This window comes from Triticum urartu, chromosome 6 (genome assembly GCF_003073215.2).
Source record: "Triticum urartu cultivar G1812 chromosome 6, Tu2.1, whole genome shotgun sequence".
Lineage (NCBI taxonomy): Eukaryota > Viridiplantae > Streptophyta > Magnoliopsida > Poales > Poaceae > Triticum > Triticum urartu.
This window is the reverse complement of record NC_053027.1, coordinates 33,922,300-33,933,938: the sequence shown is the minus strand read 5'-3', so window position 1 is coordinate 33,933,938 and position 11,639 is coordinate 33,922,300.

Here is an 11,639-nt window from a genome sequence, read left to right as displayed (position 1 = left end):
ATCGTCGGTATCTCAATACCTAGTTCAATCTCGTTACCGGCAAGTCCCTTTACTCGTTTCGTAATGCAACATTCCATAACTAACTCATCAGTCACATTGCTTGGAAGGCTTATAGTAATGCGCATTACCGAGAGGGCCCAGAGATACCTCTCCGACAATCGGAGTGACAAATCATAATCTCGATCTATGGCAACTCAACGAACACCATCGGAGACACCTGTAGAGCACCTTTATAATCACCCAGTTACATTGGGACGTTTGGTAACACACAAAGTGTTCCTCCGACATTCGGGAGTTGCATGATCTCATAGTCATAGGAACATGTATAAGTTACGGAGAAAGCAATAACAACAAACCAAACGGTCATCGTGCTAAGCTAACGGTTGGGTCAAATCAATCACATAATTCTCTAATGATGTGATCTCGTTAATCAAATGATAACTCATGTCTATGGTTAGGAAACATAACCACCATTGAATCAATGAGCTAGTCAAGTAGAGGTGACATTCTGTTTGTCAATGTATTCACACATGTACTAAGTTCCGGTTAATAAAATTATAACATGAATAATAAACATTTATCATGATATAAGGAAATATAAATAACAAATTTATTATTGCCTCTAGGACTTATTTCATTCAGTCTCCCACTTGCAATAGAGTCAATAATCTAGTTCACATCGTCATGTGATTTAACACCAATAGTTCACATCTCCATGTGACTAACACCCAAAGGGTTTACTAGAGTCAATAATCTAGTTCACATCGCTATGTGATTAACACCCAAAGAGTGATCATGTTTTGCTTGTGAGAGAAATTTAGTCAACGGGTCTGCCACATTCAGAGCCGTATGTATTTTGCAAATTTTCTATGTCTACAATGCTTTGCATGGAACTACTCTAGCTAATTGCTCCCACTTTCGATATGTATCTAGATCGAGACTTAGAGTCATCCAGATCGGTGTCAAAGCTTGCATCAACGTAACTCTTTATGACGAACTCTTTGTCACCTTATAACCGAGAAACATTTCCTTATTCCACTAAGGATTTTTTTAACCGTTGTCCAGTGATCCACTCTTGGATCACTATTGTACCCTCTTGCCAAACTTATGGTGAGGTACACAATAGGTCTGGTACACAGCATAGCATACTTTATAGAACCTATGACTGAGGCATATGGAATGACTTTTCATTCTCTTTCTATTTTCTGCCGTGGTCGGGTTTTGAGTCTTTACTCAACTTCACACCTTGCAACACATGCAAGAACTCCTTCTTTGACTTTTCCATTTTGAACTACTTCAAAATCTTGTCAAGGTATGTACTCATTGAAAATATATCAAGCATCTTGATCTATCTCTATAGATCTTGATGCTCAATATGTAAGTAGCTTCATCGAGGTCTTTCTTTGAAAAACTCTTTTCAAACACTCCTTTATGCTTTCCAGAAAAATCTACATTATTTCCGATCAACAATATATCATTCACATATACTTATCAGAAATGATGTAGTGCTCCCACTCACTTTCTTGTAAATACAGGCTTCACCGCAAGTCTGTATAAAACCATATGCTTTGATCACTTTATCAAAGTATATATTCCAACTCCGAGATGCTTGCACCAGTCCATAGATGGATCGCTGGAGCTTGCACACTTTGTTAGCACCTTTGGGATTGACAAAACCTTCTTGTTGCATCATATACAACTCTTCTTTAAGAAATCCATTAAGGAATGCAGTTTTGACATCCATTTGCCAGATTTCATAAAATGTGGCAATTGCTAACATGATTCGGACAGACTTAAGCATCGCTACGAGTGAGAAAATATCATCGTAGTCAACATCTTGAACTTGTCGAAAACCTTTTGCGACAATTCGTGCTTTGTAGATAGTAACACTACTATCAGTGTCCGTCTTCCTCTTGAAAATCCATTTATTCTTAATGGCTCACCGATCAACGGGCAAGTCAATCAAAGTCCATACTTTGTTCTAATACATGGATCTCATCTCAGATTTCATGGCTTCAAGCCATTTCGCGGAATCTGGGCTCATCATTGCTTCCTCGTAGTTCGTAGGTTCGTCATGGTCAAGTAACATGACCTCCAGAACAGGATTACCGTACTACTCTGGTGCGAAACGTATTCTGGTTGACCTACGAGGTTCGGTAGTAACTTGATCTGAAGTTTCATGCTCATTATCATTAACTTCCTCACTAATTGGTGTAGGAATCACTAGAACTGATTTCTCTGATGAACTATTTTCCAATTCGGGAGAAGGTACAATTACCTCATCAAGTTTTACATTCCTCCCAATCACTTCTTTCGAGAGAAACTTCTTCTCTAGAAAGGATCCATTCTTAGCAACGAATATCTTGCCTTCGGATCTGTGATATAAGGTGTACCCAACAGTTTCCTTTGGGTATCCTATGAAGACACATTTCTTCGATTTGGTTCGAACTAATGATAAAGTAAAGCAATTATATGGCGCTTGCATCTTATGCAATAAAGAGACAACCATAAGGCTCCTGCCAGTTGCCGATAACTTTAACAAAACATGATCATCTCATACAATAAAATTTAGCATCATGTCTTGACCATATCACATCACAACATACCCTGCAAAAACAAGTTAGACGTCCTCTACTTTGTTGTTGCAAGTTTTACGTGGCTGCTACAGGCTGAGCAAGAACCGTCCTTACCTACGCATCAAAAACCACAACGCGGTATAGTGATTATTTTTTGATCTTCAAAAAGAACCCTGTTCATTGAATCCGATTAAACTAAAGTTGGAGAAACCGACACCCACCAGCCACCTGTGTGCGAAGCACGTCGGTAGAACCAGTCTCGCGTAAGCATACGCGTAATGTTCGTTTGAGCCGCTTCATCTAACAATACCGCTGAATCAAGAATCAACTAGTGACGGCAAGCAATATGTATATACCCACACCCACAACTCCTTTGTGTTCTACTCGTGCATATAACATCTACACATAGACCTGGCTCTGAGGCCACTGTTGGGGAACGCAGTAATTTCAAAAATTTCCTACGCACATGCAAGATCATGGTGATGCATAGCAACGAGAGGGAGAGTATTGTCTACGTACCCTCATAGATCGTAAACGGAAGTGTTATGACAACATGGTTGATGCAGTCATACGTCTTCACGATCCGACTGATCCTAGTACCGAAAGTACGGCACCTCCGCGATCTGCACACGTTCAGCTCGGTGACGTCCCACGAACTCACGATTCAGTAGAGTGTTGAGGGAGAGCTTCGTCAACATGACGGCGTGATGACGGTGATGATGATGCTACCGGAACAGGGCTTCGCCTAAGCACCGCTACGATAGGACCGAGGTGGATTATAGTGGAGGGGGGCACCGCACACGGCTAAGAGATCAATGATCAACTTGTGTGTCTATGGGGTGCCCCTGACCACGTATATAAAGGATGGAGGGAGGAGGAGGCCGGCCCTCATAGGCGCGCCCAAAGTGTGGAGTCCTACTAGGACTCCCCGGTCCTAGTAGGATTCCACCTCCTACATGGAATAGGAAAAAGGGAAGGGAGAAGGAGAAGGAAGGAAGGGGGCGCCCCCTTTCCCTAGTCCAATTCGGACTAGTCCATGGGGAAGGGGCGCGGCCACCCATGAGGCCTTTCTCTCCTTTCCCGTATGGCCCATTAAGGCCCAATACGAATTCCTGTAACTCTTTGGTACTCCGAAAAATACCCGAATCACTCGAAACCTTACCGATGTCCGAATATAGACTTCCAATATATCGATCTTTACGTCTCGACCATTTCGAGACTCCTCGTCATGTCCATGATCTCATCCGGGACTGCAAACAAACTTCGGTCATCAAATCACATTACTCATAATACAAATCGTCACAGAATGTTAAGCGTGCGGACCCTACGAGTTCGAGAACTATGTAGAAATGACCGAGACACATCTCTGGTCAATAACCAATAGCAGAACCTGGATGCTCATATTGGCTCCGACATATTCTAGGAAGATCTTTATCGGTCAAACTGCATAACAACATACGTTGTTCCCTTTGTCATCGGTATGTTACTTGCCCGAGATTCGATCGTCGGTATCTCAATACCTAGTTCAATCTCGTTACCGACAAGTCTCTTTACTCGTTCTGTAATGCAACATCCCATAACTAACTCATCAGTCACATTGCTTGCAAGGCTTATACTGATGCGCATTACCGAGAGGGCCTAGAGATACCTCTCCGACAATCGGAGTGATAAATCCTAATCTCGATCTATGCCAACTCAACAAACACCATCGGAGACACCTGCAGAGCACCTTTATAATCACCCAGTTATGTTGTGACGTTTGGTAGCACACAAAGTGTTCCTCCAACATTCGGGAGTTGCATGATCTCATAGTCATAGGAACATGTATAAGTTATGGAGAAAGCAATAGCAACAAACTAAACAATCATCGTGCTAAGCTAACGGTTGGGTCAAGTCAATCACATCATTCTCTAATGATGTGATCTCTTAATCAAATGACAACTCATGTCTATGGTTAGGAAACATAACCATCATTGATTCAACGAGCTAGTCAAGTAGAGGCATACTAGTGACATTCTGTTTGTCTATGTATTCACACATGTACTAAGTTTCCGGTTAATACAATTATAGCATGAATAATAAACATTTATCATGATATAAGGAAATATAAATAACAACTTTATTATTGCCTCTAGGGCATATTTCCTTCAGGGACTTCAATGACGTTTTGAACGTCATGGAGCATATGAGATGTTCTAGGAGTTGAAGTTAATATTTCAAGCAAATGCCCGGATTGAGAGATATGAAGTCTCCAATAAGTTCTATAGCTGCAAAATGGAGGAGAATAGTTCTGTCAGTGAGCATATACTCAGAATGTCTGGATACCACAATCACTTGACTCAACTGGGAGTTAATCTTCCAATTGATAGTGTCATTGACAGAGTTCTTCAATCACTTCCACCAAGCTACAAGAGCTTCGTGATGAACTATATATGCAAGGGATGGATAAGACGATTCCCAAGCTCTTCGCAATGCTAAAAGCTGCGGAGGTAGAAATCAAGAAGGAGCATCAAGTGTTGATGGTCAACAAGACCACCAGTTTCAAGAAAAAGGGTAAAGGGAAGAAGGGGAACTTCAAAAAGAACGGCAAGCAAGTTGCTGCTCAAGTGAAGAAGCCCAAGTCTGGACCTAAGCCTAAGACTGAGTGCTTCTACTGCAAAGGGACTGGTCACTGGAAGCGGAACTACCTCAAGTATTTGACAGAGAAGAAGGATGGCAAAGTGAAAGGTATATTTGATATACATGTTATTGATGTGTACATTACTAATGCTCGCGGTAGTGCCTGAGTATTTGATACTGGTTCTGTTGCTAATATTTGCAACTCGAAACAGGGGCTACGTATTAAGCGAATATTGTCTAAGGACGAGGTGACGATGTGCGTGGGAAATGGTTCCAAAGTCGATGTGATCGCCATCAACACGCTACCTCTACATCTACCTTCGGTATTAGTTTTAGACCTGGATAATTGTTATTTGGTGCCAGCATTGAGCATGAACATTATATTTGGATCTTGTTTGATGCAAGACAGTTATTTATTTAAATAAGAGCATAATGGGTGTTCTATTTATATGAATAATATCTTTTATGGTCATGCACCTTTGATGAGTGGTCTATTTTTACTAAATCTTGATAGTAGTGATACACATTTTCATAGTATTGAAGCCAAAAGATATAAGTTTAATAATGATAGTGGCACTGCCATTTAGGTCATATTGGTGTAAAGCACATGAAGAAACTCCATGCTGATGGGCTTTTGGAATCACTTGATGCTTGCGAACCATGCCTAATGGGCAAGATGACTAAAAATCCGTTCTCGGAACAATGGAGCGAGCAACAGACTTGTTGGAAATAATACATACTGATGTATGCGGTCCAATGAGTGTTGATGCTCGTGGCTGGTATCGTTATTTTTTGACCTTCACAGATGATTTGAGCAGATATGGGTATATCTACTTGATGAAACATAAGTCTGAAACATTTGAAAAGCTCAAAGAATTTCAGAGTGAAGTGGAAAATTATCGTAACAAGAAAATAAAGTTTCTGCGATCTGATCGTGGAGGAGAATATTTGAGTTACGAGTTTGATCTTCATATGAAACAATGCGGAATAGTTTCACAACTCACACCACCTGGAACACCACAACGTAATGGTGTGTCCGAACATCGTAATCATACTTTATTATATATAGTGCGATCTATGATGTCTCTTACTGATTTACCGCTATCGTTTTGGGGTTATGCTTTAGAGAAGGCTGCATTCACGTTAAATAGGGCACCATCGAAATCCGTTGAGACGACACCTTATGAACTGTGGTTTGGAAAGAAACCCAAGTTGTCATTTCTTAAAGTTTGGGGCTGCGATGCTTATGTGAAAAAGCTTCAACTGATAAGCTCGAACCCAAATCGGAGAAATGTGTCTTCATAGGATACCCAAAGGAGACTGTTGGGTACACCTTCTATCACAGATCCGAAGGCAAGATATTCGTTGCTAAGAATGGATCCTTTCTAGAGAAGGAGTTTCTCTCAAAAGAAGTGAGTGGGAGGAAAGTAGAACTTGATGAAGTAATTGTACCTGCTCCCTTATTGGAAAGTAGTTCATCACAGAATCAGTTCCAGTGATTCCTACACCAATTAGTGAGGAAGCTAATGATGATGATCATGAACCTTCTGATCAAGTTACTACCGAACATGGTAGGTCAACTAGAGTAAGATCCGCACCAGAGTGGTACGGTAATCCTGTTCTAGAAGTCATGTTACTTGACCATGCCGAACCTATGAACTATGAGGAAGCGATGATGAGCCCAGATTCCGCAAAATGGCTTGAGGACATGAATCTGAGATGGGATCCATGTATGAGAACCAAGTGTGGACTTTGGTTGACTTGCCTGATGATCGGCAAGCCATAGAGAATAAATGGATCTTCAAGAAGAAGATTGACGCTGATGGTAATGTTACTATCTACAAAGCTTGACTTGTTGCAAAAGGTTTTTGACAAGTTCAAGGAGTTGACTACGATGAGACCTTCTCACCCGTAGAGATGCTTAAGTCCGTCTGAATCATGTTAGCAATTGCCGCATTTTATGATTATGAAATCTGGCAAATGGATGTCAAAACTGCATTCCTTAATGGATACCTTAAAGAAGAATTGTATATGATGCAACCAGAAGGTTTTGTCGATCCAAAAGGTGCCAACAAAGTGTGCAAGATCAGCGATCCGTTTATGGACCGGTGCAAGCCTCTCGGAGTTGGAATAGACTCTTTGATAGTGTGATCAAAGCATATGGTTTTATACAGACTTTTGGAGAAGCCTGTATTTACAAGAAAGTGAGTGGGAGCTCTGTAGCATTTATGATATTATATGTGGATGACACATTGTTGATTGGAAATGATACTGAATTTCTGAATAGCATAAAAGGATACTTGAATAAGAATTTTTCAATGAAAGACCTTGGTTTATATATTGGGCATCAAGATCCATAGAGATAGATCAAGACGCTTAATTGGACTTTCACAAAGCACATACCTTGATAAAGTTTTGAAGAAGTTCAAAATGGATCAAGCAAAGAAAGTGTTCTTTCCTATGTTACAAGGTGTGAAGTTGAGTCAGACTCAATGCCCGACCAATGCAGAAGATAGAGAGAAAATGAAAGTCATTCCCTATGCATCAGCCATAGGTTCTATCATGTATGCAATGTTGTGTACTAGACCTGATGTGTGCCTTGCTATTAGTTTAGCAGGGAGGTACCAAAGTAATCTAGGAGTGGATCACTGGACAACAGTCAAGAACATCCTGAAATACCTGAAAAGGACTAAGGATATGTTTCTCGTTTATGGAGGTGACAAAGAGCTCGTCATAAACGGTTACGTCGATGCAAGCTTTGACACTGATCCGGATGACTCTAAGTCACAAACCGGATACGTATTTTTATTGAATGGTGGAGCTGTCAGTTGGTGCAGTTCTATGCAAAGCGTCGTGGCGGGATCTACGTGTGAAGCGGAATACATAGCTGCTTCGGAAGCAACAAAGGAAGGAGTCTGGATGAAGGAGTTCATATCTGATCTAAGTGTCATACCTAGTGCATCGGTTCCAATGAAAATCTTTTGTGACAATACTGGTGCAATTGCCTTGGCAAAGGAATCCAGATTTCACAAGAGAACCAAGCACATCAAGAGACGCTTCAATTCCATCCGCGATCAAGTCAAGGAGGGAGAGTAGAGATTTGCAAGATACATACATATCTGAATGTTGTAGACCCATTGACTAAGGCTCTCTCACGAGCAAAACATGATGAGCACCAAGACTCCATGGGTGTTAGAATCGATTATTGACTCTAGTGCAAGTGGGAGACTGAAGGAAATATGCCCTAGAGGCAATAATAAAGTTGTTATTTATATTTCCTTATACAATGATAAATTTTTATTATTCATGCTAGAATTGTATTAACCGGAAACTTAGTACATGTGTGAATACATAGACAAACAGAGTGTCACTAGTATGCCTCTACTTGACTAGCTCGTTAATCAAAGATGGTTAAGTTTCCTAGCCATGGACAAGAGTCGTCATTTGATGAACGAGATCACATCATTAGAGAATGATGTGATTGACTTGACCCATCCGTTAGCTTATCACTATGATCGTTTACTTTATTGCTATTGCTTTCTTCATAACTTATACATGTTTCTATGACTATGAGATTATGCAACTCCCGAATACCGGAGGAACACTTAGTGTGCTATCAAACGTCAGAACGTAACTGAGTGATTATAAAGATGCTCTACAGGTGTCTCCAATGGTGTTTGTTTAGTTGGCATAGATCGAGATTAGGATTTGTCACTCCGATTGTCGGAGAGGTATCTCTGGGCCCTCTCGGTAATGCACATCACTATAAGCCTTGCAAGCAATGTGACTAATGAGTTAGTTGCGGGATGATGCATTACGGAACAAGTAAAGAGACCTGCCGGTAACAAGATTGAACTTGGTATTGAGATACCGACGATCGAATCTCGTGCAAGTTACATACCGATGACAAAGGGAACAACATATGTTGTTATGTGGTTTGACCAATAAAGATCTTCGTAGAATATGTAGGAACCAATATGAGTATCCAGGTCCCGCAATTGGTTATTGACCGGAAGTGAGTCTCGGTCATGTCTACATAGTTCTCGAACCCGTAGGGTCCGCACGCTTAACATTCGATGACGATCGGTATTACGAGTTTATGTGTTTTGATGTACCGAAGGTAGTTCAGAGTCCCGGATGTGACCATGGACATGACGAGGAGTCTCCAAATGGTTGAGAAATACAAATCGATATATTGGAAGGCTATTTTTGGACATCGGAATGGTTCCGGATGAGTTCGGGCATTTATCGGAGTACCGGGGGGTTACCGGAACCCCCCGGGGAGTCAATGGGCCTTATTAGTCCTCAGTGGGAGAGAGGAGGAGGCGGCCAGGTGGAGGGAGCCCCCCAAGCCCAATCCGAATTGGGTGGGGGGCTACCCCCTTTCTTTCCCTCTCTCTCCCTCTTCCTTCTTCTCCTACTCCAACTAGGGAAAGGGGGGAAACCTACTCCTACTGGGAGTAGGACTCCCCCTTGGGCGCGCCATAGAGAGGGCAGGCCCTCCCCTCCTCCCCTCCTTTATATACGGGGGAGGGGGGCACCCCATAGACACACAAGTTGACAGTTGTCTTAGCTGTGTGCGGTGCCCCCTCCATAGATTTCCACCTCGGTCATATCGTTGTAGTGCTTAGGCGAAGCCCTGCGCCGCTAACTTCATCACGCCGTCGTGCTGACGAAACTCTCCCTCGGCCTCAGTTGGATCAAGAGTACCACTAGTAGAAAACATGGCTTTGGTTGGAGCCTTCCAAGCCCATTAGTCCCGGTTCAGTCAAGAACCGGGACCCATGGGGGGCATACGTCCCTGTTTGTGCGCCCAGGGGCCCGGCCGGGCCTCGGGAGGCATTTGTCCCGGTTCATGTGGACCCATTTGTCCCGGTTCTATCCACGAACCGGGACCAATGGGCCTCACTCCTGGCCCACATCCATTGGTCCCGATTCTTGCCTAGAACCAGGACAGAAGGGGGGCCTTTAGTCCCGGTTCCAGCCACGAACCGGGACCAATGAGGTGGCTATATATACCCCTCGCCCGTGAGTAGAGTGATACGTCTCCAATGTATCTATAATTTTTGATTGCTCCATGCTATATTATCTATTGTTTTGAACATTATTGGGCTTTATTATCCACTTTTATGTTATTTTTGGGACTAACCTATTAACCGGAGGCCCAGCCCAGAATTGCTGTTTTTTACCTGTTTTAGAGTTTCGAAGAAAAGGAATATCAAACGGAGTCCAAACGGAATGAAACCTTCGGGAACGTGATTTTCTCACCGAATACAACTCAGGAGACTTGGACCCTACGTCAAGCCAATTAACAGGAGGCCACGAGGTAGGGGGGCGCGCCTGCCCCCCCCCCTAGGCGCGCCCTCCACCCTCGTGGGCCCCCTGTTACTCCACCGACGTACTTCTTCATCCTATATATATATATATATATCCACGTACCCCCAAATGATCAGATACGGAGCCAAACACCTAATTCCACCACCACAACTTTCTGTATCCATGAGATCCCATCTTGGGGCCTGTTCCGGAGCTCCACCGGAGGGGGCATCGATCACGGAGGGCTTCTACATCATCATCCAAGCCCTTCCGATGAAGTGTGAGTAGTTTACTTCAGACCTACGGGTCCATATAGTAGCTAGATGGCTTCTTCTCTCTTTTTGGATCTCAATACAATGTTCTCCCCCTCTCTCGTGGATATCTATTCGATGTAACCTTCTTTTTGCGGTGTGTATGTTGAGACCGATGAATCGTGGGTTTATGATCAAGTCTATCTATGAATAATATTTGAATCTTCTTTGAATTCTTTTATGTATGATTAGTTATCTTTGCAAGTCTCTTCAAATTATCACTTTGGTTTGGCCTACTAGATTGGTTGTTCTTGCCATGGGAGAAGTGCTTAGCTTTGGGTTCGATCTTGCAGTGTCCTTTCCCAATGACAGAAGGGGCAGCAAGGCACGTATTGTATCATTGCCATCGAGGATAACAAGATGGAGTTTTTATCATATTGCATGAAACTATCCCTCTACATCATGTCATCTTGCTTAAGGCGTTACTCTTTTAACTTAATACTCTAGATGCATGCTGGATAGCGGTCGATGAGTGGAGTAATAGTAGTAGATGCAGGCAGGAGTCGGTCTACTTGTCTCGGATGTGATGCCTATATACATGATCATACCTAGATATTCTCATAACTATGCTCAATTCTGTCAATTGCTCAACAGTAATTTGTTCACCCACTGTAGAATACTTATGCTCTTGAGAGAAGCCACTAGTGAAACCTATGGCCCCCCGTGTCTCTTCCTCATCATATCAATCTCCATCACTTTATTATTGCCTTGCTTTTTTACTTTGCCTTTTACTTTTCTCTTTGCATCTCTATACCAAAAATACCAAAAATATTATTTATCATCTCTATCAGATCTCACTTTCGTAAGTGACCGTGAA